At 43.6% G+C, this 25201-nt stretch overlaps 1 pseudogene; it reads left to right on the top strand.

Moving 5' to 3' along the window:
• LOC109904016 (transcription elongation factor A protein 3-like) overlaps window positions 1-25201 on the top strand; it is a 38913-nt pseudogene that overhangs the window by 12237 nt on the left and 1475 nt on the right.

Raw genomic sequence — 25201 nt, 5'->3', positions numbered from 1 at the left:
AAACCAGATTGCACAGCGGAGAAGGTACGGTGGGATTCGAGATGGTCAGTGACCTGTTTGTTGACTTGGCTTTCGAAGACCTTAGATAGGCAGGGCAGGATGGATATAGGTCTGTAACAGTTTGGGTCCAGGGAAGAGGGGAAGAGGGGGATGACTGCGGCAGCTTTCCAATCCTTGGGGATCTCAGACGATATGAAAGAGAGGTTGAACAGGCTGGTAATAGGGGTTGCGACAATGGTGGCAGATAGTTTCAGAAATAGAGGGTCCAGATTGTCAAGCCCAGCTGATTTGTACGGGTCCAGGTTTTGCAGCTCTTTCAGAACATCTGCTATCTGGATTTGGTTAAAGGAGAACCTGGAGAGGCTTGGGCGAGGAGCTGCGGGGGGGGGCGGAGCTGTTGGCCGAGGTTGAAGTAGCCAGGCGGAAGGCATGGCCAGCCGTTGAGAAATGCTTATTGAAGTTTTCGATAATCATGGATTTATCAGTGGTGACCGTGTTACCTAGCCTCAGTGCAGTGGGCAGCTGGGAGGAGGTGCTCTTGTTCTCCATGGACTTCACGGTGTCCCAGAACTTTTTGGAGTTGGAGCTACAGGATGCAAACTTCTGCCTGAAGAAGCTGGCCTTAGCTTTCCTGACTGACTGCGTGTATTGGTTCCGGACTTCCCTGAACAGTTGCATATCACGGGGACTATTCGATGCTATTGCAGTCCGCCACAGGATGTATTTGTGCTGGTCGAGGGCAGTCAGGTCTGGGGTGAACCAAGGGCTGTATCTGTTCTTAGTTCTGCATTTTTTGAACGGAGCATGCTTATCTAAAATGGTGAGGAAGTTACTTTTAAAGAATGACCAGGCATCCTCAACTGACGGGATGAGGTCAATGTCCTTCCAGGATACCCGGGCCAGGTCGATTAGAAAGGCCTGCTCACAGAAGTGTTTTAGGGAGCGTTTGACAGTGATGAGGGGTGGTCGTTTGACTGCGGCTCCGTAGCGGATACAGGCAATGAGGCAGTGATCGCTGAGATCCTGGTTGAAGACAGCGGAGGTGTATTTGGAGGGCCAGTTGGTCAGGATGACGTCTATGAGGGTGCCCTTGTTTACAGAGTTAGGGTTGTACCTGGTGGGTTCCTTGATGATTTGTGTGAGATTGAGGGCATCTAGCTTAGATTGTAGGACTGGCGGGGTGTTAAGCATATCCCAGTTTAGGTCACCTAACAGAACAAACTCTGAAGCTAGATGGGGGGCGATCAATTCACAAATGGTGTCCAGGGCACAGCTGGGAGCTGAGGGGGGTCGGTAGCAGGCGGCAACCGTGAGAGACTTATTTCTGGAGAGAGTCATTTTCAAAATTAGTAGTTCGAACTGTTTGGGTATGGACCTGGAAAGTATGACATTACTTTGCAGGCTATCTCTGCAGTAAACTGCAACTCCTCCCCCTTTGGCAGTTCTATCTTGACGGAAGATGTTATAGTTGGGTATGGAAATCTCGGAATTTTTGGTGGCCTTCCTGAGCCAGGATTCAGACACAGCAAGGACATCAGGGTTAGCAGAGTGTGCTAAAGCAGTGAGTAAAACAAACTTAGGGAGGAGGCTTCTGATGTTGACATGCATGAAACCAAGGCTTTTTCGATCACAGAAGTCAACAAATGAGGGTGCCTGGGGACATGCAGGGCCTGGGTTTACCTCCACATCACCCGCGGAACAGAGAAGGAGTAGTATGAGGGTGCGGCTAAAGGCTATCAAAACTGGTCGCCTAGAGCGTTGGGGACAGAGAATAAGAGGAGCAGGTTTCTGGGCATGGTAGAATATATTCAGGGCATAATGCGCAGACAGGGGTATGGTGGGGTGCGGGTACAGCGGAGGTAAGCCCAGGCACTGGGTGATGATGAGAGAGGTTGTATCTCTGGACATGCTGGTAGTAATGGGTGAGGTCACCGCATGTGTGGGAGGTGGGACAAAGGAGTTATCAGGGGCATGAAGAGTGGAACTAGGGGCTCCATTGTGAACTAAAACAATGATAACTAACCCGAACAACAGTATACAAGGCATATTGACATTTGAGAGAAACATACAGCGAGGCATGCAGTAATCACAGGTGTTGAATTGGGAAAGCTAGCTAAAACAGTAGGTGAGACAACAGCTAATCAGCTAGCACAACAACAGCAGGTAAAATGACGTAGACTAGGCAACGGGGCCAACAGATAAAACAAACAAGCAGAATGGAGTACCGTGATTAATGGACAGTCCAGCGTGCATCAGCTATGTAGCCAAGAGATCAGTGTCCAGGGGGCAGCGGTGGATGGGGCAGGGAAGCTGGACTGGCGAGTGTTATCCGGGTAAAAAAAAACGAACAATGACTAAATAGCTTGTAGCTAGTTAGCTGGTTAGCTTCTGGAGGTTCTTGAGTGTGTTCTAAAAATAAAAATAAAATAATAGCGATTCCGTATCACATTGGGTGAGGCAGGTTTCCGGAAGGTATAAACAAATTAAAAGTCAAAAGAGATAGAAAGTAAATATGGGTCCGGTAAGCGTTTGGGACGCGGTGATTCAGGCGGTTAGCAGGCCTGTGCTAACAAGCTAACAGTTTGTAGGCCCGGGCTAGACAAGGTAGCAGTTAGCGGACCGGAGCTGGACAAGCTAGCAGTTAGCAGGCCGAATTAGCAAGCAGGGAGATAGTGAGGGCTAGAGAGTTAGCCTTTGGGGGACGTCGCGATGGGGTGAGTCTGTTTATTCCTCTTCATGCGATGACATCGATAGACCGGTCGTGGGCCCGGGTATTGTAGCTCAGGAGTATGCTACGGTGGTAGCACAGGTGCTACGGCCGGGCTAGCTTCAAGCTAAGTGGGTGGAAACGCTAGCCAGGAGTAACCCGGGGTTGCGGTTTAGCTAGATAGCTAGTTGCTGAAAAATCCAGCTGAAAGATGTTCCGTTTGCGGTGGGAATCCGGGGATGAATCCGGGGATGAAAAATAAATAGGTCCGTTATGCTCTGGTTAGAGTCGCGTTGTACGAACAGGCGAGAGGTTTCCGAACTACAGGTTAGCTGATGACCGGTTAGCTTAAGACCGCTAGCATACCCGCTGGTTAGCTGGCTAGCTTCAGTTGAGGGGTCCCGAAGTAACCCCTCAACTGAAGAGTATTTGGAAGCTTAGGTTTAGCAAAATGTTTTCAAAGAGATATGTGGAGAAAATATGTAAAAATATGTAAAAAACGAAAAAGAAACGATAAATACAGGGACACGACAGGACTGGACGACTTACTGCTACGCCATCACTTTTAGGGTGATTTTTAACCACTTCCAGTTGCTCCAGGAAGCTTAGAATCGACACAGGTAGACCTCATAGTGGCCTGATGGACTGTTATCGAAGACAGGTTCATAAGGCATTCATAACCCACATAGGCCTGAGGTTGAAATGAGGGGTGCAGGCAATGTATTCCTATGGGGAGAGAAGTCATTGTAATCTGTGAGATCAAAAAACCCTGTTTTACTGTTAAGGGTTAATGCCACACGGTCAAGGTTAGGCTTGCAAAGATCGGGAGGACCTTAGGAACATTCCTGTGGTTGAATTGTCCTTCTAAACCTAACGGTTCCGCCGCTGTCACCCAAAAGCAAATGACGTTGTGGGGCAGGCTTCATTTTGGACCTACTTTTCTCATGGTCGCTGCGCTCAGACCGAGCGAGCTACGGTCAAGCAGGATATCTCGTTGAACTCGGCACGGCCTAGAGATTATGTTTATGCTATTGCCTGCTCTCTGTGTCTTTAAGCACCGTACTTTTTCACTCCATCCTTGCTGTGTGTGTGTGTGAGAGCTTTTCTTTGACATCTGTTGGGAGAAATGACTGATTTACAGTTGAGGAGGGTTACCTAGTCACACATATGACATTTTGGAGAGATGTGACTTTTTTAACCCCTCGAAACAGCCCCTGAGACACCAATTATGGCACTTCCGGTTGGCACAGGAAGCTATAAGTAAACACATGTCTTGATTGACATAGCCACTTACAGAATCCTGAGTTTTAAGTCTTTAAGTTAAGAACTGACTGATTTACACAGGGTTGAATGCACTATGTCTATCAAACTGCAGGCAGGGTATGGATATACACTTTTAGGGCGATTTTAACCACTTCCGGTTTGGCCAGGAAGCTTAGAATCAACACAGGTAGACCTCATAGTGGCCTGATGGACTGTTACCGAAGACAGGTTCATACGGCATTCATAACCCACATAGGCTTCAGGTTGAATTTAGGGGTGCAGGCAATGTATTCCTATGGGGAGAGATGTCATTGTATTCTGTGAGATCAAAAAACCCTGTTTTACTGTTAAGGGTTAATGCTACACGGTCAAGGTTAGGCTTGCACAGATCGGGAGGACCTTAGGAACGTACCTGAGGTCAAATTGTGTTTTTCACCCTAACGGTTCTCTCACTGTCACCCAAAAGCAAATTACGTTGTGGGGCAGGCTTCATTTTGGGCCTATTTTTCTAATGGTCGCTGTGCTTAGACCGAGCGAGCTACGGTCAAGCGGGGCATCTCGTTGTACTCGGCACGGCCTAGAGAATATGGAAATGCCATTGTAGGCTTTGTGTGTCTTTAAGCACCGCACTTTGTCACTCCATCCTTGCTGTGTGTGTGTTTCTGTGTGTGTGTGAGAGAGAGCTATTCTTTGACATCTGTTGGGAGAAATGACTGACTTACAGTTTATGGGGGATGCCTAATCACACATATGAAGTTTTGAAAAGATCTGACCTTTTTAACCCTTGGAAACTGCCACTGTGACACCATTTAAGGCACGTCCGGTTGGCACAGGAAGCTATAAATAAACACATATCCTGATTGGGGTATGCCTTTACAGAAACCTGAGTTTTAAGTCTTTACGTTAAGAACTGAGTTATTTACGGAGGGTTTAGTGAGTGTGTGTTATTTCAGAAAATCATAGAAAATCACAGAAATCTCGCAGAGCTCCGCAGCACACTTTAAAAAGATTTGTAAGAACACCCTGCAACTGGATCTGTAACCGTTGAAAAAAACAAACACCTATCCATGAACATCACCAATCTGTCATTGTACGATTTCTCTTAAATGACGATAGATAAATGGCTGGTTATTTTTTTATTGACACCATTTTGGACCTTTAATCCCAGATAAATAGCCATAACTCAAAAACCGTTGAGGCCTAGACGCCATCTTGTTCGGGGCCAACTGCCCATTATGCCAAACCTACGCTCACCAAGTTTCGGCTTCAAAATATTTTCCGTTTTCGAGATAAGGCCCCGTCGTGAATCGTGATGTTTTGTCCAATAGCAATATGATTGCTTATGCCCTCTTGTGGGAGTTTCCGGGACAGCGGAAAAATTACCAAAATCGTATTATTTTTGTAAAACGGAAACCGAATGTCCGACAAAGTTCATTTGATGACTTCCCGGTAGGTCCGGCCCTGCCGCTCTGCCCGACGCCGTCCGCGAATTTTACAAACGTTTTCGGACGTCTAGTAAGGGACCGTACATTAGCAATATGGACTTTCTCACTAACTATACACGAAATGTCAAAATGTTCCCTTAATGTATGTCATTTCCAAGTTTAAGTAAGTGGAACAGTAGAAAGCTATTGTTCAGCAGGGTTGGGTTCTGAGAATATGAAATATACTTATTCATGTCAGGATATGTTATTGTTAGCCATCAGGGATCCTATGGGAGGGATGCTCTGGGAGGAGAAGAGGCACAATCTCGTACCAGACACCATGACAGCCATGAGTTGGGGTGGAGTGAGCACTTTGGGGTAGAGGTCAGGTCAGATGAAGTGAGGAAGAACAGATCACTAAGGTTCTGTCTAGCAACAGAGATGCATTGGCTGTTCAGATGTGTAGGAGGAGACTCGGCCTAGGACAGTGGTTCTTAACCTGGGTTCGATCGAGTCAGTCTCAGGGGTTCGGCGGAGGTCAAGACACACATCCGACTCATATGATTTGTGATGACACGCCCCGCTTGGCCATCATTGGCTGCAGGTGATCACGCTACATTGCTTGGCCTATCTGTGCTGCAGGGAATTTGGTGCCCTCAGTAGTCAACTTGTGACTGTCGTGATGGTACGTCTTGTGATTTCTTTCTTAAGATTTTAATCCCTTCATACTTACTTTGTCAAGCAAAAAAAGAAAGTGGTCGGACGAATATGTACAATATGGATTCACATGTATAACGGAATGTGATGGGAGTCAGCGTCCTAACTGCATGATTTGCAATGCCAAGTTAAGCAATTCTAGTCTAGCACCGGCAAAACTAAGAGAACACTTCCTTAAGCTGCATGGAGATGGAAAATACAAGAACACAACGCTCGCTGAATTCAAGGTGAAGAGAGCCAGATTCGATGAAAAGGCTACTCTGCCTGTTCTCGGCTTTGTACCCATCAACAAACCGATCCTCACAGCATCGTGCGAAATTGCTTACCTGATCGCAAAGCAGGGCAAACCACACACCATTGGTGAAACACTCATAAAACCAGCTGTGTTGAAGATGGCGAATATCATGCTGGGAAAAGAGGCTGAAGTTAAGTTATCCCAAATTCCTCTTTCAAATGACACCATCAGCGACAGAATAGAGGACATGAGCAAAGACATCTTGGCTCAAGTAGTTGCAGATCTGATTTCAAGCCCGGCAAAATTCAGCCTTCAACTCGACGAGACCACAGACGTTTCCAATCTAAGCCAGCTTGCTGTATTCGTGCCCTATGTGAAAGACGACGTGATAAAGGAAGATTTTTTAGTTTGTAACCCTCTTACAACAACAACTAAGGCAGCCGATGTGAAGAAACTTGTGGATGACTTCTTCAAAGACCACAATCTTACATGGGATATGGTTTCTGCAGTTTGTTCGGACTGAGCTCCAGTCATGCTGGGAAGAAAGTCTAGTTTTGGTGCGCTAGTGAAAGCCGATGCACCACACATCATTGTTACGCATTGTATTCTGCACAGGCATGCGTTGGCAACAAAAACCTTGCCTCCAAAACTGGCAGAAGTATTAAAAATTGTAGTGGAATGCGTGAACTATCTGCGAACTAGTGCTCTGAGGCACCGCATCTTCAAGGTACTTCGAAGTACTTCTGTACCATTCTAACGTTCAGTGGTTATCCCGGGGACAGGTGCTGAATCATATTTTTGCCGTGCGTGTGGAATTAGCCCTGTTTTTGCAAGAGCACCAACATTGTCATGCAGATTGCTTCAAAAATTCTGAGTTAATTCTCATTTTAGCGTACATGGCTGATATCTTTGCAGCTCTCAATCATCTCAATCAAAAGATGCAGGACAGTGGAGTCAACATCATCGAAGCGGAGGAAAACCTGAAGGCTTTTCAAAAAGAGCTACCATATATGGAAACGACAAACAGAGAACGATAACTTCGCAAACTTTCCCCTGCTGGACGACTGTGTAAGTAAGATCGAAGATGTATCTGGAATCGGAGACAATTTCTGTACCCGCGGAACTGAAGCAAGCAATTGCCACGCACTGAGCTTGCAAAGTCTCTCGACGGATACTTCCCTACAAGAGAGTCATATCCAGCATGGGTGAGACAACAGATGTCAATGATGAATACCTCGATGAAATCATTGAAATTCAGCAGAGCCAGGTTCAACAGCAACTCTTCAGAACAACAACGCTTCCAACGTTTTGGTGTCAACAAATGGTAACGTACCCTGTTATTGCTAAGAAAGCTCTGGAGATTTTCATACCGTTTGTTACAACATATCTTTGCGAGCAATCCTTTTCGAGGATGCTGGACATAAAAACGAAGAAAAGGAACAGACTTTGTTACGAAAATGACATGAGAGTGGCACTTGCCAAGGTGAAGCCGTGCATTTCTGAACTGGTCTCTGAAAGGCAACAGCAGAAGTCACACTGATTTGCAGTAAATATTCATTATTATGTTTTTGTGTGAAAATCATGTTTTGATGATTTTGTTCTTTGAACACAGTGATGTTGATGCACGGTTCATTTTGTGCACCAGTAAAATATATACCTATGTTTTGAATTTGAAAAAATCCTATTTTATTTTTCCAATTAAGAAGGGTTCGGTGAATGCGCATATGAAACTGGTGGGGTTCAGTATCTCCAACAAGGTTAAGAACCACTGGCCTAGGAGGAAGTGTTAAACGTGTTTATGTATTTGTTAAAGGTATATTTGACATGTATTTTTCAGTTTAGAAGTTATATATGATAAGAGATTAATTAATGTGACATAAACGGTCATATTTATGGAAAGTACATTTTTATCTTTAACGACCATTTTCTCAAAATGGCATGCGCCAAAACATTTTTCTCAGTTTTCAAAAGACGTATATTCACATTATTCCACACACAGGTTCTTAGGGCTTACAGTCAGACTAATGCAGAGGCTTTTTTGATATATTCTGTTGTTTTGATTTTGTGTCATTTTATCAGTAAATACAGTTCCTTCAGAAAGTATTCAGACCCCTTGACCTTTTCCACATTTTGTTACGTTACAGCCTTATTCTAAAATTGATTGAATAAAAAAAAAACATCCTCAGCAATCTACACACAATACCCCATAATGACAAAGCAAAAACAAGTTAAAAAAAAAAGTTTTATAATAAAAAAACAGAAATACCTTATTTGCACAAGTATTCAGACCCTTTGCTATGACATTGGAAATGGAGCTCAGGTGCATCTTGTTTCCATTGATCATCCTTGAGATGTTTCTACAACGTGATTGGAGTCCACCTGTGGAACATTTAATTGTTTGGCCATGATTTGGAAAGGCACACACCTCTGAGAGAGCATTGTGTCTAGGCACAGACCTGGGGAAGGGTACCAAAAAATGTATGCAGCATTGAAGGTCCCCAAGAACACAGTGGCCTCCATCATTCTTAAATGGAATAACTTGGAACCCCCAAGACTCATCCTAGAGCTGGCCGCCCGGCCAAACTGAGAAATCGAGGCAAAAGGGCCTTGGTCAGGGAGGTGACCAAGCTCCCAATGGTCACTCTGACAGAGCTCTAGAGTTCCTCTGTGGAGATGTGAGAACGTTCCAGAGGGACAACCATCTGTGCAGCACTCCACCAATCAGGCCTTTATGGTAGAGTGGCCAGACGGAAGCCACTGCTCAGTAAAAGGCACATGACAGCTCGCTTGGAGTTTGCCAAAAGGCACCTAAAGACTCTCAGACCATGAGAAACAAGATTATCTGGTCTGGTTAAACCAAGATTGATCTCTTTGGCCTGAATGCCAAGTGCCACGTCTGTATGGAGCTAAGACGCGGGACAGGGTAAGTTAAGCACATAGACATTTCTGTACTGAATGAAATATTACCACTGCATTTTTACTTGCCATCACCTCAACTTACCCCAAGGCAAACATTTAGACTATATTAGCCCATACTTTCATGCTAGGTTTAGGACCTCATATTGAAGCTTATAGAGACCCCAACTTTTTATTTAATTAGGCAAGTCAGTTAAGAAAACATTCATATTTACAATGAAAGCTTAACCAAGTTTATTCTCCCAGAGGGTCAATACAGCTGCATCAGACAACGACATTTCACACAAGCACTGATATTTAAATAAGGGACAGGCATAGCTGATTAATGTTCTGCGCATTTCAACAGCCATACAAAAAGCCTTGTATGTATGTGTATGTATGTGACAAATTGGGCAAAGTGATATGCGAATTTGCAACAAGTGGGACACAATCATGAAGTGGATATTGGATATTTCAAAGTTTTTTAACAAATCAAAAACTGAAAAATTGGGCGTGCAAAATTATTCAGCCCCCTTAAGTTAATACTTTGTAGCGCCACCTTTTGCTGCGATTACAGCTGTAAGTCGCTTGGGGTCGCTTGGGGTATGTCTCTATCAGTTTTGCACATCGAGAGACTGACATTTTTTCCCATTCCTCCTTGCAAAACAGCTCAAGCTCAGCGAGGTTGGATGGAGAGCATTTGTGAACAGCAGTTTTCAGTTCTTTCCACAGATTCTCGATTGGATTCAGGTCTGGACTTTGACTTGGCCATTCTAACACCTGGATATGTTTATTTTTGAACCATTCCATTGTAGATTTTGCTTTATGTTTTGGATCATTGTCTTGTTGGAAGACAAATCTCCATCCCAGTCTCAGTCTCAACTCCATCAGGTTTTCTTCCAGAATGGTCCTGTATTTGGCTCCATCCATCTTCCCATCAATTTTAACCATCTTCCCTGTCCCTGCTGAAGAAAAGCAGGCCCAAACCATGATGCTGCCACCACCATGTTTGACAGTGGGGATGGTGTGTTCAGGGTGATGTGCTGTGTTGCTTTTACGCCAAACATAACGTTTTGCATTGTTGCCAAAAAGTTCCATTTTGGTTTCATCTGACCAGAGCACCTTCTTCCACATGTTTGGTGTGTCTCCCAGGTGGCTTGTGGCAAACTTTAAACAACACTTTTTATGGATATCTTTAAGAAATGGCTTTCTTCTTGCCACTCTTCCATAAAGGCCAGATTTGTGCAATATACGACTGATTGTTGTCCTATGTTGTCCTATGGAGTCTCCCACCTCAGCTGTAGATCTCTGCAGTTCATCCAGAGTGATCATGGGCCTCTTGGCTGCATCTCTGATCAGTCTTCTCCTTGTATGAGCTGAAAGTTTAGAGGGACGGCCAGGTCTTGGTAGATTTGCAGTGGTCTGATACTCCTTCCATTTCAATATTATCGCTTGCACAGTGCTCCTTGGGATGTTTAAAGCTTGGGAAATCTTTTTGTATCCAAATCCGGCTTTAAACTTCTTCACAACAGTATCTCGGACCTGCCTGGTGTGTTCCTTGTTCTTCATGATGCTCTCTGCACTTTTAACGGACCTCTGAGACTATCACAGTGCAGGTGCATTTATACAGAGACTTGATTACACACAGGTGGATTGTATTTATCATCATTAGTCATTTAGGTCAACATTGGATCATTCAGAGATCCTCACTGGACTTCTGGAGAGAGTTTGCTGCACTGAAAGTAAAGGGGCTGAATAATTTTGCACGGGGGGGGGGGGTCATGAGGGATGGGCCGTCCGTCCCCAGTGAAAGTTGCACCTGTGGTACTACATATGCAATTAAAATAAATAATTCTGCTGCTCTCCCTGTTGGCTACAACTTCCAATACCATCATCTTCATCTTTGTGTACATAGGAGGGTGCCCTGGACCTGCTGAATGAACTGAAGAGCTTCAACATGACGCTGAAACTTCTGCAGGTAGAGAACAGGAAAATCCCACTCACCTGTTATGTATTATTTAGGTGTACAGAAGTTTCATATTTTAGACTACTTCTACGTTCAACATTAAAAATGATCAAATGCATGGGGAATACAGTACAGTCAATTTCCCAACAAACAGGGAATGGTTTATATAGTTATGCCTGCTCCAAATGATGTGTAAACTCATTATTTCAAGGATCACATGCAACAAAACATTCTCTCCTCTGAATAGGAAACGAGGATCGGCATGTCTGTGAATGGAATCAGGAAGCACTACACAGACGACGTGGTCGTTTCCCTGTCCAAGATCCTCATCAAGGACTGGAAGAGACTGCTGGGTAGGATTGTTGGAGACTGTCTTTTAGAACGTGGAGCTGTCTGGAGTTGCGTTTTACAGTTTACACAGTACGTAGAGACAACATTTTACGCTATTTGCCCCCTAGATGCTGCACGTACTCAGTGAACTGAGAGGCCCAATGAGATGAAGAATGGGGTTGACTCCAGCACCAGTCCGAGGTCGGCAGTGAGGGTCGCCGTTCTTAAGAGGCCACGGAGGCGGATAAAGAGGCAGAGAAAAACTTTGGTGGAGTGGGGTCCACGTCCCGCGCCAGAGCCGCCACCCAGGACAGACTCCCACCCAGACCCTCCCCTATAGGTTCAGGTTTTGCGAACTTCGTCCCTTTGTTTTGTCTTTTGTTTTAGTATGGTCAGGGCGTGAGTTGGGTGGGTTGTCTATGTTAGTTTTCTATGATTTGCCATTTCTGTGTTTGGCCTGGTATGGTTCTCAATCAGAGGCAGCTGTCAATCGTTGTCCCTGATTGAGAACCATATTTAGGGAGCCTGGTTTCTATTGTGTTTTGTGGGTGGTTATTTTCTGTCTAGTGTGTTTTGTCACCTTACAGAAATGTTTCGGTTTCGTTTCTTTCTCTTTGTTATTTTGTTAAGTGTTCTGAGTTTAAATAAATATCATCATGAACACATACCACTCTGAGCTTTGGTCCTCACCTCATTCCAACGACGAGCGTTACAATCTGAGCCACTGGCCTAATCCTATTCTTTAATGTTTTTTATTTAGTTGGAGATGTGAATCCAACATAATTTCTTAACTTGACGACACGTTATTATGCAAGTTATTGTATTGCAAAAGTGATATTGAATTGTGTTTGTCAACTCAACCAAATATCAATATTTGAACATCAACATGTGTCTTTTGTGCCATTGACTTAGTCTGGCTTTAATTCCAGTTTGTTTACAAATTAATAATGTATATGTTGGATTCATTTCTCCATTTCAAAGTTAAAGATTGCGACTAAATCCGTTTGTGCCCAGTGGGTAGTGACCTTGTGATCATGATCAATGCATGCTTTCCTTAATCATTCGATTTGTGCTAGTTGTATTAGTTCTGGAAAGCATGGTTTTACTCAGATTCCATTTGGAATATTTCAATTTCCATTCAGGAGAGATTCTTCAGACACTCTGTCTCCTTTTCATCCTCGTCCCACCCCTCTGTCCAGATGTCTCTCAGTGAAGGTGAAGAAGGAGAGGTCAGAGGGCATGCTGTTTGTGAATAGACTGAGTTGTCTATTATGGTCCATAGTTTGTTATAGATCATCATCTACCTCTGTTTTATCAGACACAGTGAAATGTGCCCTGACATCACTGTATTACCATTTGTTTTGTTGTCATAGGTTGTACTTTATACAGCACAGCAAAGTCAAAATCATTGCATCAATGAACATGTTCTTCCTTTTTTGATGATAAACTGTCAGCGATACACAGAAAATGACAAAAGTGCCTCCAGCCACCAGAGCCTCTGGGTTCGCGCCCAGGCTCTGTCATAACCGGCCGCGACCGGGAGGTCCGTGGGGCGACGTACAATTGGCCTAGCGTCATTAGGGAGGGTTTGGCCGGTAGGGAAATCCTTGTCTCATCGCGCACCAGCGACTCCTGTGGTGGCCCGGGTGCAGTGCACGCTAACTAAGGTTGCCAGGTGCACAGTGTTTCCTCCGACACATTGGTGCGGCTGGCTTCCGGTTTGGATGGCGCTGTGTTAAGAAGCAGTGCGGCTTGGTTGGGTTGTGTATCGGAGGACGCATGACTTTCAACCTTCGTCTCTCCCGAGCCCGTACGGGAGTTGTAGCGATGAGACAAGATAGTAGCTACTAAACATTTGGATACCATGAAATTGGGGAGAAAAAGGGGTAAAAAAAAATAAAAAAATAAAAAATGACAAACGTTTTCAGAATTGCAATAGATTTAGTCTGTTGGCTTTTCATTTAGGAAAAAAGCTCCTCCTGACCCTAATGCCCCACTTCCTCCTCTTCTTCCTCATCCTTCTATGCCCACTGCAGCAGAGGTCAGAGTCAGCTTCTCTTCTGTCAAACTATATTTATTTCACAAGACATATTGGACTACAGTATAAATTGTCCTTCCTTGTATTATACTTATGCAAAAATGTGTATTCTATTCTACTGAGCCATTTACTTTATGTTCGTTCGTATTCATATCTTTTATTACTTCTTATAGTTGTTGCATTGTCGAGGAGCCTGCAAGCAGTGATGGCAAAACTCCGGAATTGTCATACTTGTGTAAAAGTAAAGATACCGTAATAGAAAATGACTCAAGTGAAAGTCACCCAGTAAAATACTACTTGAGTAAACGTCAAAGTATTTGGTTTTAAATATACTTAAGTATCAAAAGTAAATGTAATTGCTAAAATATACTTAATAATATTTTCTTGAGGCGGCAGGTAGCCTAGTGGTTAGAGCATTGGGCCAGTAACCGAAAGGTTACAGAAAATGGGTGTCAAGGAAAATGTATGGAGTAAAAATATATCATTTTCTTTAGGAATGTAGTAAAGTAAAAGTTGTCAAAAATATAAATTCTAAAGTACAGATACCGCAAAAAACTACTTAAATAGTGTATTTTTACTTAAGTACACCACTGCCTGCAAGTAAGCTTTTCATTGGATGGTGCATGTGTATCCCCTATACACGACTAATAAAACTTTAAACATGAGTGTGCTACTATTCTATCGATAGCAATGATGAATAGTAGTGATGATTGAAAATAATATTTTACATTTAGAAAATAGCCTCCGTGGATTTCTGTGGTTAGAAAAGAGACTCCAGACCCCAATGCTCCTTTTGCACCTCTCCATCTCCATCCTCCCCCTCCTGTGAAGCGCCCGTCAGTGGAAGTCAAAAAGGAGAGGTCACTGTGATGTTGCATGGTTACTTTTGAGTGTTAGCAATGTTTGTTCTCTGTGACATTGTTGAACTGCTCCTATTGACAGATATGCTAAATGGATTATATTCATTCCGACACAACGCATTTTTGTTGCTTTTCCTTGTGAAGTTTCAAACATCACTTTCTTTGCTGTTTGCTACCCAGAGAGGAGTTGTCAGATTACAAACTCGTTTCTCTGAAGGTGATGTCATCTGACCATGTGAAAAAGGATGGGTCTGGGATCTGTAAATCATACTACCTCATTCGTGTTAAGTTTGCTCAATTGTGTTTAGCCTTTTCAGTACATGTTCCTAATGTCATGATAAATATAGTATCCAACAGTAATTTAATAGTTCCTGTTTATATAGTGCCTTCGGAAAGTATCCAGACCCCTTGACCTTTTCCACATTTTGTTAGGTTCTCTGGGTAGTACATTACCCCATAATGACTAAGAAAAAACTAGTTTCGAAATTATCGCTAATTTATTAAGAAAAAAAAAATATCAGTATTCAGACCCTTTGTTGAAGCACCTTTGGCAGTGATTACAGCCTCGAGTCTTCTTGGGTATGACACTACAAGCTTAGCACACCTGTATTTGGGGAGTTTCTCCAAGTCTTCTCTGCAGAGCCTGTCAAACTCTGTCAGGTTCGATGGGGAGCGTCGCTGCACAGCTATTTTCATGTCTCTAGAGATTTTTGATTGGGTTCAAGTCCGGGCTCTAGCTGGGCCAGCCACTCAAGGACATTCAGCCACTCCTGCGTTGTCTTGGCTGTGTGCTTTGGGTCGTTGTCCTGTTGGAAGGTGAACCCCAGTCTGAGGGCCTGACTAGTCTCCCAGTCCCTGCTGCTGAAAAACAACCCCACAGAATGATGCTGGCACTACCATGCTTCAACGTAGGGATGGTGCCAGATTTCCTCCAGACGTGACGCTTGGCATTCAGGCCAAAGAGTTCAATTTTGGTTTCATCAGACCAGAGAATCTTGTTTTCCCATGGTCTGAGAATCTTTAGGTGCCTTTTGGCAAACTCCAAGTGGGCTGTCATGTGCCTTTTTTTTTACTGAGGAGTGGCTTCCATCTGGCCTCTCTACCATAAAAACCTAATGGTGGAGTGCTGCAGAGATGGTTGTCTTTCTGGAAGGTTCTCCCATCTCCACAGAGGAACTCTAGAGCTCTGTCAGAGTGACCATTGAGTTCTTGGTCACCTCCCTTGACCAAGGCCCTTCTCTCCCGATTGCTGAGTTTGGCCGGGTGGACAGCTCTAGGAATAGTCTTGGTGGTTCCAAACTTCTTCCATTTAACAATGATGGAGGCCACTGTGTTCTTAGGGACCTTCAATGCTTCAGAAATGTTTTGGTAGCCTTTCCCAGATCTGTGCCTCAACACAATCCTGTCTCGGAGCTGTACGGACAATTCCTTCGACCTCGTGGCTTGGTTTTTGCTCTGACATGCACTGTCCACTGTGGGACATTATATAGACAGGTGTGTGCCTTTCCAAATCATGTCCAATCAATTGAATTTACCACAGGTGGACTCCAAGTTGTAGAAACATCTCAAGGATGATCAATAGAAAGAGGATGTACCTGAGCTCAATTTAGAGTCTCATAAGCAAAGAGTCTGAATACTTATGTAAATAAGGTATTTTTGTTTTGCAAACATTTCTAAAAACCTGTTTTCGCTTTGCCATTATGGGGTGTTCTGTGTAGATGGTTGAGGAAATTGTTTTATTTGATCCATTTTAGAATAGGGCTGTAAACCCAACAAAATTTGGGAAAAGTTGAAGGGTCTGAATACTTTCATGACATTCTCTAAATGTGGATGATGATATAATTTTGTAAAATTAGATGAAGATTATTATGACAACAGTTGCAAAGCACTGCTAACCGTTCTCCTTTTGCAGAAAATACTCCGATAGCAAAGTGCCCAAAAGACCATCTGTTGATGCCAAGGAAGAAAGGTTGGCAGGCCATAGTGCACAGGTGCATGCATAATTATACACTGCATGTGGGCCTATGTGCTTGTTTAAGTTGAATCCCACTGACATGAGTTGTGGTTGTATTATTTGGTGATATTAGAGAATTGTGTTAACCCCTTCATTGGTGCAGAGGTCTTCATAGGGAAATACTGTATGTGTGCATATTTATCTGTGCTTCGCCACCTTGTTATGTTGTCTGCCCTCTGCTGGTGAAGCTGTTTGATCAAGCATGTCTGCTCCCTGAATGCTGTGTGCTTTTTGCCAATCAGCAATGGCTGCAATACATGCAAATGTTACATACAAATGTTTCCTGTTTCAGAAACATTTGTCAGATTCCAAACCAAAACCTGCTAAAAGGCCAAGTCTGGATGGCAAGAAAGACAGGTCTGCATAAGCAGGATCATATTATTTTTATTTATTTTATTATTTAACCTTTATTTAACTAGGCCAGTCAGTTAAGAACAAATTCTTATTTTCAATGAAAAACAAACAATCGGAAAGGGGATTCATCAGAGAAAATTACTTTACCCCAGTCCTCAGCAGTCCAATCCCTGTACCTTTTGCAGAATATCAGTCTGTCCCTGATATTTTTCCTGGAGAGAAGTGTCTTCTTTGCTGACGTTTTTGACACCAGACCATCCTCCAAAAGTCTTCGCCTCACTGTGCGTGCAGATGCACTCACACCTGCCTGCTGCCATTCCTGAGCAAGCTCTGTACTGGTGGTGCCCCGATCCCGCAGCTGAATCAACTTTAGGAGACGGTCCTGGCGCTTGCTGAACTTTCTTGGGCAGCCTGAAGTCTTCTTCACAACAATTGAACCGCTTTCCTTGAAGTTCTTGATGATCAGATAAATGGTATATTTAGGTGAAATCTTCCTGGCTGCAATATCCTTGCCTGTGAAGCCCTTTTTGTGCAACGCAATGATGACGGCACGTGTTTCCTTGCAGGTAAACCATGGTTGACAGAGGAAGAATAATGATTCCCAGCACCACCCTCCTTTTGAAGCTTCCAGTCTGTTATTTGAACTCAATCAGCATGACAGAGTGATCTCCAGCCTTGTCCTCGTCAACACTCACACCTGTGTTAACAAGAGAATCACTGACATTATGTCAGCTGGTCCTTTTGTGGCAGGGTTGAAATGCAGTGGAAATGTTTTGGGGGATTCAGTTCATTTCCATGGCAAAGAGGGACTTTACAATAAATTGCAATTAATCTGATCACTCTTCATAATATTCTGGAGAAAATGCAAATTGCCATCATACAAACTGAGGCAGCAGACTTTGTGAAAATTAATATTTGTGTCATTCTCAAAACTTTTGGCCATGACTGTACTAAACTTCACTCTAAAAACACTTATTGACCTCACTTTTAAACCTGTATGAAGTGAACTTTGAAGGAAAATAATTAAATCAAGAAATATTGTAATTTGTAAAGCTATTTTCTCACACCCAAGGCACTGATTTGTTTTATATAATAATAAAAGCAGACAACAATCAATGCTATATACAGGTGTTGTCCAATCCGTTGAAAATAATTAACATTGGTCATTGAAAGCTTTTCTGAACAGCTCAATCATTTAGCTTTGCCTTAAGTAAGGCCAGAGACTCTACAGCCCTGACAGTGACTTTAAGTGCGTTCCACAGCCTAGGAGCCGCACAACTGAAAGCCCTGTCACCCATAGTTTTTTGTTATGCTCTGGGACTGCTGAAGGGAGATGGACTTGTAGGAGTGAACAGAGTGTACGACGAAGTCAGACAGATACTTGGGTCCAGAGTTGTGGATAGCTTGGTAGGTGTGAACCATAATTTTAAAGTCAATGTGTGAGCATGTGGGGAGCCAATGGAGGTTGAACAGAGCTGGAGTGATGTACTCATGGGGGAAGTGTGGTTGAGGACACATGCAGCACAGTTCTGGACATATTGTAGCCTTCTTAGGCACTTGTCATATTTGTCAACCAACCGAGCCTTAAGGGACCCCCTGGTGGATCAGTGAGATAGGACCTGAACCAGTCCTGGACAGTGTCTGACAGGCCCGGTAGCTTCACCTTGCGGTCCAGCAGAATGGCATGGCTGAATGCTGCATTGAGGTCCAGCAGTATGAGGATGCTGGCAGCCCCAGAGTCTGCATTCATGAGGAGGTCATTGGTGATCCTTACCAAGGCAGTCTCTGTGTCTGAAACCAGACGGGAAGGGCTCAAGTAGGTTGTGAGTGGCAAGATGTTGTTGGACTTGGCTAGACATATCATGTTTGAGGAGCTTACTCAGCAAGGTCAGGTTGGAGATAGGCCTGTAGTTCTGGAGGTTGTCAGGGTCAGATCCAGGCTTTTTAAGTACTGGTGTGACTGCGGCGAGTTTGAGCTGCGGAGGGACACATCCAGTGGTTCATGATTTCTGTGAAAAAAAGGCTCCAGAACAGATAACTAGGACTTGACAAGTGAGGTGGGGATAGGGTCAAGTGAGCAAGTGGTGGGCCTCATTGTTCTAACCAGCTTGGTTACATCAGCTGCAGTGACTGTGGTGAACATGGAGAACCTTGACCCAGGGAGCATAGGACTGTGTAGATCAACTACAGGGTCTGGAGAGGACAGGATGATGTTATTGGGATGTTCAATTTTGCTTTGGAAGAAACAAAGGTATTGATTGCACCGTTCTGGGGAGGCTGAGGTAGCAGAGTTGTTCACAGGCTGAAGGAGCTTGCTCACAGTAGAGAACAGCACCTGGGAGTAACCACTGCTGTTGCTGATCAGTTGGGAGTAGTAGTAGTAACATGGTCAAATGAAAGTAAAAAAAACAGTATCTAGCACTCACTCAGATGAACAGCAGTGTCACAAGGTGACAGGTTTTCCTCTCTCTCTCTCGTTGTTGTAGAAAGGACTCCACTGACTCCTAGCACAGCCTTTCTGTGAAACGTCATTCGACTGACTCCAAATCCGACAGGTAGGTACTGGCTCTCATTCAGATTCATTACTATGACTGACACTTCTCTGGTCATTACTGCTAATATCCTTAATAAGGCAGAACAGTTGAAACTGGAGCAGCAGCACGGCCAGGTGGACTGGGGACAGCAAGGAGTCATCATGTCAGGTAGTCCTGAGGCATGGTCCTAGGGCTGAGGTCCTCCGAGAGAGAGAAAGAAAGAGAGAAAGAGAGAATTAGAGAGAGCACACTTAAATTCACACAGGACACCGAATAGGACAGGAGAAGTACTCCAGATATAACAAACTGACCCTAGCCCCCCGACACATAAACTACTGCAGCATAAATACTGGAGGCTGAGACAGGAGGGGTCAGGAGACACTGTGGCCCCATCCGAGGACACCCCCGGACAGGGCCAAACAGGAAGGATATAACCCCACCCACTTTGCCAAAGTACAGCCCCCACACCACTAGAGGGATATCTTCAACCACCAACTTACCATCCTGAGACAAGTCCGAGTATAGCCCACAAAGATTTCCGCCACGGCACAACCCAAGGGGGGGGGGGGGGGGCGCCAACCCAGACAGGAAGATCACATCAGTGACTCAACCCACTCAAGTGACGTACCCCCCCAGGGACGGTATGAAAGAGCCCCAGTAAAGCCAGTGACTCAGCCCCTGTAATAGGGTTAGAGGCAGAGAATCCCAGTGGAAAGAGGGGAACCGGCCAGGCACAGACAGCAAGGGCGGTTCGTTGCTCCAGAGCCTTTCCGTTCACCTTCCCACTCCTGGGCCAGACTACACTCAATCATATGACCCACTGAAGAGATGAGTCTTCAGTAAAGACTTAAAGGTTGAGACCGAGTTTGCGTCTCTTACATGGGTAGGCAGACCATTCCATAAAAATGGAGCTCTATAGGAGAAAGCCCTGCCTCCAGCTGTTTGCTTAGAAATTCTAGGGACAATTAGGAGGCCTGCGTCTTGTGACCGTAGCGTACGTGTAGGTATGTACGGCAGGACCAAATCAGAGAGATAGGTAGGAGAAAGCCCATGTAATGCTTTGTAGGTTAGCAGTAAAACCTTGAAATCAGCCCTTGCCTTGACAGAAAGCCAGTGTAGGGAGGCTAGCACTGGAGTAATATGATCAAATTTTTTGGTTCTAGTCAGGATTCTAGCAGCCGTATTTAGCACTAACTGAAGTTTATTTAGTGCTTTATCCAGGTAGCCGGAAAGTAGAGCATTGCAGTAGTCTAACCTAGAAGTGACAATGGATGGATACATGGATACATTTTTCTGCATCATTTTTGGACAGAAAGTTTCTGATTTTTGCAATGGAAAAAAGCTGTCCTTGAAATGGTCTTGATATGTTCTTCAAAAGAGAGATCAGGGTCCAGAGTAACGCCGAGGTCCTTCACAGTTTATTTGAGACGACTGTACAACCATTAAGATTAATTGTTAGATTCAACAGAAGATATCTTTGTTTCTTGGGACCTAGAACAAGCATCTCTGTTTTGTCCGAGTTTAAAAGTTGAACGTTTGCAGCCATCCACTTCCTTATGTCTGAAACACATGCTTCTAAGGAGGGCAATTTTGGGGCTTCACCATGTTTCATTGAAATGTACAGCTGTGTGTCATCTTCATAGCAGTGAAAGTTAACATTATGTTTTCGAATGACATCCCCAAGAGGTGAAAACAATAGTGGTCCTAAAACGGAACCTTGAGGAACACCGAAATTTACAGTTGATTTGTCAGAGGACAAACCATTCACAGAGACACTGATATCTTTCCGACAGATAAGATCTAAACCAGGCCAGAACTTGTCCGTGTAGACCAATTTGGGTTTCCAATCTCTCCAAAAGAATGTGGTGATCGATGGTATCAAAAGCAGCACTAAGGTCTAGGAGCACGAGGACAGATGCAGAGCCTCGGTCTGATGCCATTAAAAGGTAATTTACCACCTTCACAAGTGCAGTCTCAGTGCTATGATGGGGTCTAACACCAGACTGAAGCATTTCGTATACACTGTTTGTCTTCAGGAAGGCAGTGAGTCGCTGCGCAACAGCCTTTTCTAAAATTTTGGAGAGGAATGGAAGATTTGATACAGGCCAATAGTTTTTTATATTTTCTGGGTCAAGGTTTGGCTTTTTCAAGAGAGGCTTTATGAGAGGCCACTTTTAGTGAGTTTGGTACACATCCGGTGGATAGAGAGCCGTTTATTATGTTCAACATAGGAGGGCCAAGCACAGGAAGCAGCTCTTTCAGTAGTTTAGTTGGAATAGGGTCCAGTATGCAGCTTGAATGTTTAGAGGCCATGATTATTTTCATCATTGTGTCAAGAGATATAGTACTAAAACACTTGAGCGTCTCTCTTGATCCTAGGTCCTGGCAGAGTTGTGCAGACTCAGGACAACTGAGCTTTGAAGGAATACGCAGATTTAAAGAGGAGTCCGTAATTTGCTTTCTAATAATCATGATCTTTTCCTCAAAGAAGTTCATGAATTTATCACTGCTGAAGTGAAAGCCATCCTCTCTTGGGGAATGCTGCTTTTCAGTTAGCTTTGCGACAGTATCAAAAAGGAATTTCGGATTGTTCTTATTTTCCTCAATTAAGCTAGAAAAATAGGATGATCGAGCAGCAGTAAGGGCTCTTCGGTACTGCACGGTACTGTCTTTCCAAGCTAGTCGGAAGACTTCCAGTTTGGTGTGACGCCATTTCCATTCCAATTTTCTGGAAGCTTGCTTCAGAGCTCGGGTATTTTCTGTGTACCAGGGAGCTAGTTTCTTATGAGAAATGTTTTTAGTTTTTAGGGGTGCAACTGCATCTAGGGTATTACGCAAGGTTAAATTGAGTTCCTCAGTTAGGTGGTTAACTGATTTTTGTCCTCTGGCGTCCTTGGGTAGACAGAGGGAATCTGGAAGGACATCAAGGAATCTTTGTGTTGTCTGTGAATTTATAGCACGACTTTTGATGTTCCTTGGTTGGGTTCTGACAGATTATTTGTTGCAATTGCAAATGTAATAAAATGGTGGTCCGATAGTCCAGGATTATGAGGAAAAACATTAAGATCCACAACATTTATTCCATGGGACAAAACTAGGTCCAGAGTATGACTGTGACAGTGAGTGGGTCCAGAGACATGTTGTACAAAACCCACTGAGTTGATGATGGCTCCGAAAGCCTTTTGGAGTGGGTCTGTGGACTTTTCCATGTGAATATTAAAGTCACCAAAGATTAGAATATTATCTGCTATGACTACAAGGTCCGATAGGAATTCAGGGAACTCAATGAGGAACGCTGTATATGGCCCAGGAGGCCTGTAAACAGTAGCTATAAAAAGTGATTGAGTAGGCTGCATAGAGTTCATGACTAGAAGCTCAAAAGACAAAAACTTTTTTTTTTGTAAATTGAAATTTGCTAGCGTAAATGTTAGCAACACCTCCGCCTTTGCGAGATGCACGGTGGGATATGGTCACTAGTGTAGCCAGGAGGTGAGGCCTCATTTAACACAGTAAATTCATCAGGCTTATGCCATGTTTCAGTCAGGCCAATCACGTCAAGATTATGATCAGTGATTAGTTAATTGACTATAATTGCCTTTGAAGTAAAGGATCTAACATTATGTAGCCCTATTTTGAGATGTGAGGTATCATGATCTCTTTCAATAATGACATGAATGGAGGAGGTCTTTATCCTAGTGAGATTGCTAAGGCGAACACCGCCATGTTTAGTTTTGCCCAACCTAGGTCGAGGCACAGACACGGTCTCAATGGGGATAGCTGAGCTGACTACACTGACTGTGCTAGTGGCATACTCCACTATGCTGGCAGGCAGGCTAACAGCCTGCTGCCTGGCCTGCACCCTATTTCATTGTGGAGCTAGAGGAGTTAGAGCCCTGTCTATTTGTGACGAGATCCTGAGGCCCATTGTCATGCCATTCATCTGCCCCCATCACCTCATATTTCAGCATGATAATGCATGACCACATGTCGCAAGGATCTCTACACAATTTCTGGAAGCTGAAAATGTCCCAGTTCTTCCTTGTCCTTCATACTCACTAGACATGTCACCCATTGAGCATGTTTTTGATGCTCTGTATCGACATGTACGACAGCGTGTTCCATTTCCCGCTAATATCCAGCAACTTCGCACAGCCTTTGAAGAGGAGTGGGACAACATTCCACAGGCCACAGATGTGTCGCACTGCATGAAGCAAATTATTGTCACACCAGATACTGAATGGTTTTATGATCCACTCCCCTACAATTTGTTTAAGTTATGTGACCAACAGATGCGTATCTGTATTTCCAGTCATGTGAGATCCATAGATTAGGACCTAATTTCTTTAGATGAACTGTAACTCAGTAAAATATTTAACTAAATTGTTTCATTTATATTTTTGTTCAGTGTATAAATAGTAAAGTATAGAACCACCAAAAAATGACTTATGTATATTTACTTAAAGATACAGAAAATATTGCATCATAACGGGCCAGATTTTAGTATTTTTCAAATTATGTATCCTGAGAACTTGATTGCTGACATACAAAATATTGTGGGTCTATATCAACAATGGACTAAGAAATCTAGCCCGTATGATGATTTTGGATCATATGATGCTCCGTTTTGCAACTTTCAAAATATAGTAATCTTGTCCTGTATGAAGCAAAATGCATTTCTGTATTTTGAAAGTTAGGTAACTTGATTGCTTTCAGAATAGAGCAATCTGGCCTGTATTATGCATTTTGTGTCATATGATGCGAAACGCAGCATCATATGATGCAAAAATGGATCATATGGGCCAGATTTTTGTATTTTGAAAGTTACGTATCTTGAAAACTTGATTGTTGACATGCAAAATATTGTGGGACTATATCAACAATGGACTGATGAAACAAATACCAAGACACATTTTGGGGTGTAGTTTTCCTTTAAGTACTTTACACCACTGCAAGCGAGCCATGTCATTGCATTTTAGTTAAAATGTTGATTTAAAAAAAACAATTTCCGTGTACGTTTTCCACATTTTGACAAAGTTAAAATTAAAAATATATATTTGATGAAATGCCATTGACATGGAACCCCTTCTCTCTTTCAAATTGTCAATCATTTACTACCTCTCTTTAGGAGGGACTCTATGAGTTCCAAGACTAGCAGCTCACCCTCAGCTAAGAAGCTCTCTAGTGAGACGTAAGAGTGCCCCTTTCTTATGCAGATAGAAAAGCTAATTTCCTTTTCTTATTTATTTTACTGTGTCATTAAGGCTTTTTTATTTACTTTGCATAATGGAGCGCATTAAGATACGGATGTTAGTTCACTCCATTGCTTTTTCTGTCTCTGTGTTTGTTTCAGGAAAGAATCTCATGGCTCCAAGTCCTCTCACCCTGGTCCTCTGCAGGGAAAGTCCTCAACGGACAGTATTGAACGGTACCCTTTTTAACTGGAAAATACTATCTACTGTACTACTGATATCAATATGGATCCGATTTTAAACTCTCGATTGACGTATATGCTGTTTGGCTTATGTACGATGACCAGGAGAAAGAAAGAGATGCCAAAGATCCCCACCACCCCCACCAGTCCCATGTCCCCCTCCTTCAGCTCAGCAGGGGTTCCCCTGTCCCCTTGCCTGGCTACTGGAGAAAACATCAGGGACAAGTGCATCGAGATGCTGGCTGCTGCTCTACGCACAGATGGTGGGGAAAAGACCAGCCACTAACTGAATGGATCAGAGTACAAGTACAGAGACTCACAGAGATACAAGTAACAAGAGATCAACCTACACATAAAGTGACTCAATTCATTCACAGTACAGTATGGAAATGAACGGTTACATTAAATTAATAGCGGTTACATTACACACAGA

Source organism: Oncorhynchus kisutch, linkage group LG2, assembly GCF_002021735.2.
Source record: "Oncorhynchus kisutch isolate 150728-3 linkage group LG2, Okis_V2, whole genome shotgun sequence".
NCBI classification, from domain to species: Eukaryota; Metazoa; Chordata; class Actinopteri; order Salmoniformes; family Salmonidae; genus Oncorhynchus; species Oncorhynchus kisutch.
Note: the sequence above shows the minus strand (reverse complement) of the source record. Positions and strands in the feature narration are given on the sequence as shown.